This window comes from Bison bison, unplaced genomic scaffold, assembly GCF_000754665.1.
Source record: "Bison bison bison isolate TAMUID 2011002044 unplaced genomic scaffold, Bison_UMD1.0 scf7180017864354, whole genome shotgun sequence".
In the NCBI taxonomy this organism is placed as follows: domain Eukaryota; kingdom Metazoa; phylum Chordata; class Mammalia; order Artiodactyla; family Bovidae; genus Bison; species Bison bison.
In genome coordinates, this window is record NW_011494926.1 from 4,775,281 (window position 1) to 4,780,145 (window position 4,865).

A 4,865-nucleotide genomic window follows, 5' to 3' on the forward strand; every position below is an offset into this window, starting at 1 on the left:
GGCTTAAAGCTCAACATTCAGAAAACTAAGATCATGGCATCTGGTCCCATCACTTCATGGGAAATAGATGGGGAAACAGTGGAAACAGTGTCAGACTTTATTTTTCTGGGCTCCAAAATCACTGCAGATGGTGACCACAGCCATGAAATTAAAAGATGCTTACTCCTTGGAAGGAAAGTTATGACCATCCTAGACAGCATATTCAAAAGCAGAGACATTACTTTGCCAACAAAGGTCTGTCTAGTCAAGGCTATGGTTTTTCCTGTGGTCATGTATGGATGTGAGAGTTGGACTGTGAAGAAAGCTGAGTGCCAAAGAATTGATGCTTTTGAACTGTGGTTTTGGAGAAGACTCTTGAGAGTCCCTTGGACTACAAGGAGATCCAACCAGTCCATTCTGAGGGAGATCAGCCCTGGTTGTTCCTTGGAAGGAATGATGCTAAAGCTGAAACTCCAGTACTTTGGCCACCTCATGCGAAGAGTTGACTCATTGGAAAAGACTCTGATGCTGGGAGGGATTGGGGGCAGGAGGAGAAGGGGACGACAGAGGATGAGATGGCTGGATGGCATCACCAACTCGATGGATGTGAGTCTCAGTGAAGTCCGGGAGCTGGTGATGGACAGGGAGGCCTGGTGTGCTGCAATTCATGGGGTCGCAAAGAGTTGGACACAGCTGAGTGATTGAACTGAACTGAACTTTCATCATATTGACTTTTACACAGAAAAGAAAACTATTGGCCCCTTAGCACAAATCAAGGCAGTGGAACAAAACTATTGTGATCATCGAATAGTTGACCGGCATCATTCATAGAGGGGCAAATGAAGTCAGTTAACTTAAGAATATTCTCAGTGAAGCAGTAAAATAATTATTTAAATTAAATCTCAGCATTTGAATTCATGTCTTTAAGATGTCCATGTATTAAAAAGAAAGCAATTCTGCAGCCTACATAAGTGTGAGGGTCTCAGAGAAGGGCACTAGTGTGATTGTGAATTGCAAGGTGAACTAGCTACTTTTTTCATGGAACACCGTTTTCACCTGAAAAACATTTTAACAGACAAACTATGGTTATTCAGATTTGGGTATTTGGCAGGCATTTTCTCAGCATGAACCAAGTAAGTCTGTTACTTCAAAAAATAAATGACAGTATTTGTTGACTGTAACTGAATTCACCCCAGTTTCCCAGGTGGCTCAGTGGTAAAGAATCCAAGTGCCAATGCAGGAGCTGCAGGAGACAGAGATTCCAGCCCTAGGTCAGGAAGATTCCCTAGAGAAGGAGATGGCAACCTACTCCAGTATTCCTTCCAGGATAATCCATGGACAGAGGAGCCTGGTGGGCTACAGTCCATGGGGTGTCACAAAGAATCAGACATAATTGACCATGCATGCTGCTACTGCTGCTGCTAAGTCACTTCAGTCATGTCCGACTCTGTGCGACCCCATAGACGGCAGCCCACCAGGCTCCACCGCCCCTGGGATTCTCCAGGCAAGAACACTGAGCATGCATACATGCAAATAAATTCAAGCTTTCAAGTGGAAAATAGAATTTCAGAAGATTTGTATCTATAACCTTGAGTTAGATGGCATTATAATACTTAAAATTTTTCTGATGAAGTGGTAAGGATATTAACAAATATGATTTTTTAAATGTTTTATATGAAATTTTCTAACATTTGGCAAATCTTTAAAGCAGGCTTATAAATGATGTTACAAAATCATACATGGGAAAAACTCAAAGAGCAAGATGATCTAATGAATTTAATAGAAAGAACAAGAAAAGTTTGTTGATATGGGTTCAGATTTCATACTGTACCCAACCTTTAAGAGAGAAAGTTTTGAGTCAAAGAATATCCACAATTATCAAAAAAAATCTATTAAAATATCCTTCCCTTTTCTAATACAAATCTGCAGAAGGCCTGATTTTCTTTATATATATTCAACCAAAACAACATATTTCAGCAGATTGAATGTGGAAACAGATATGAGAATTCAGTCATCTTCATTAAACCAGTGGTGAAAAAGATATACACAAATATAAAATAATGTCAATTATTAAAAAATAAATACTTTTAAAAATCATTCTCAGTTTTAATTCCTAATGTAACATACACCATGGGTACAACCCACACAAATAAAAGTTCTTTGGGGTCCCCAATATTTTGAGAGTGCAAAGGGGTCTTGAGATATAAACGTTTGAGAATTGATGCTAAAATGATAGTCAATATGATGTCATCATATGAGTTTAACAATACCAGGAAAGTGATCTTAAACCACTGTCTCATATTTATATAATACCTTATCATTGACAAGAGCTCTCACATCACATCATTTGAGTTAGATAGGTCAGGAAGCTGAGAGTCAGAGGTTAATTAGCTTAAAAAGATAACATTGCTAGTAAAGTATGAGAACTGAGACTAGCTGTGACTCCTCGTTCAATGCTCCTTCCACCATATCCATTTATCTCTGGTTTAGGTTACACATACTTTTCAAAACTCTCATGAGCTCAAAATCCTCACTGCTCAACGCTTTACACTTTTATTTTATTCCTTTCCTTGTTCTTACATTTGCTTAAATGTCTTGGCTTTGCCAACTTCAGTGGGCAACCTAATTACCCTTAGATAATGTGTAATATGGACACATAACTCTAAATCAAACTACACTTTATTCCTATCGGTCTACTTAAAAAAAAAAAAGAAAGAAAGAAAGAAATCCAGTGCTATCTTTTATACAAACAACCAGAGCAGAAATTGTTTATAGTCCTTCTGGAAACAAAAGGATCCATACTTCCTACATAGACCTCATAAATAAATAACAGAGCTGGGATGGTCTCAGTTCCCACCCTACAGCTTCCAGATAAATTCCTCCTGGTAACCTAAACAGGCTCTTTCTGGACCCCATCTGGAGGAGGTCATTGATTGTTAGGTTTATGGCTTCTATTCCTTGTAAACCTCTTAAATCTAGGTTATACTGATCACACAGAATGCCCAGGCTCCTACCTTCAGAGTGGAGTTTGACACCAACTTGATGCGACATGATTCCATGAGAACTTTTCATAGTTTTTATTTTATTTGCTGCAATTGAAAGTTCAACATATTAACAAGTTATTCTCTTTCACACCATCCTTCATTTTTCTCAAGTGTCCTAGTTTGCTTTTATTGTCTCCCTATGAAGTGATTTAGCTATTTCTGATATTACTCCTCAGTATGGTTTCTGTGATTATTCTGATAATCCTTCAATATTCTTGTTTTCAAAGTAGTTTCCTTTCTTCAGTACTTCTATAATACTTTGTAACTCCCTATACACTCCAACTATAGAGGAAGCATGCAAGAAACACTTACCCAATAAACAAATTCATGAAGGCATGAATGAAGACACTGCTTGATTATTTAATTTGCCTTGATCATCTTTGGATCAATATTATTCAAAATTCCCCAAATACCCATAATGTGGAGATATGAATGGAAATATCTTAAGTTAATACACTTGATTAATTTACAGTAACATCTTAAAAATCATAAAGCATCTAGGAATAAATCTAATTAAAAATGTATAATACCCCCACATTGAAAACTATAGAAATCAAAGGTTTAAGTAAATAACGGGATGTACTTCCTGATGTTCAAGCTGGTTTTAGAAAAGGCAGAGGAACCAGAGATCAAATTGCCAATATCCACTGGATCATGGAAAAAGCAAGAGAGTTCCAGAAAAACATCTATTTCTGCTTTATTGCCTATGCCAAAGCCTTTGACTGTGTGGATCATGAGTAACTGGAAAATTCTGAAAGAGATGGGAATACCAGACCACCTGATCTGCCTCTTGAGAAATTTGTATACAGGTCAGGAAGCAACAGTTAGAACTGGACATGGAACAACAGACTGGTTCCAAATAGGAAAAGGAGTTTGTCAAGGCTGCATATTGTCACCCTGCTTATTTAACTTATATGCAAACTATATCATGAGAAACACTGGACTGGAAGAAACACAAGCTGGAATCAAGATTGCCGGGAGAAATATCAATAACCTCAGATATGCAAATGACACCACCATTATGGCAGAAAGTGAAGAGGAACTAAAAAGTCTCTTGATGAAAGTGAAAGAGGAGAGTGAAAAAGTTGGCTTAAAGCTCAACATTCAGAAAACTAAGATCATGGCATCCAGTCGCATTCAGTTCAGTTCAGTCACTCAGTCGTGTCCGACTCTTTGCGACCCCATGGACTGCAGCCCACCAGGCCCTTCTGTCCATGGGATTTTCCAGGCAAGAGTACTGGAGTGTGGTGCCATTGCCTTCTCCGATAGGGCCTTTAAGTAAGCAATTAATGTTAAATGCTATCATAAGAGTGGGACCATGATCCAATAGAACTGATGTTGTTATATGAGGTGGCCGTGTGAGGACATAACAAGGAAGCAGTTGTCCACAAGTCAAGGAGAGAGGCCTCTGGAGAAACCAAACTTACTGACACCTTGATCTCAGACTTCCAATCTCCAGAACTGTGATAAAATAAACTTCTGTTGTTTAAGCCACCCTTCCTATGCTATTTTGTTACAGGAACTCTAGCAGACTAATACAAATACATTCAGATGTTCACAAAATACAAAAACATGTACAAAAATATTCCCAGCAATACTGTGAAGAATAATCAAAAGCTATAAACAGCCCAGATGTCCATCAAGTGTAGATTTTTAAAACTGTGGTTATGTATATGGAAGTATAGAGAAGGCAATGGCACCCGACTCTAGCACTCTTGCCTGGAAAATCCCATGGACAGAGGAGCCTGGTAGGCTGCAGTCCATGGGGTCGCTAAGAGTCAGACATGACTGAACGATTTCATTTTCACTTTTCACTTTCCACTTTCATGCATTGGAGAAGGA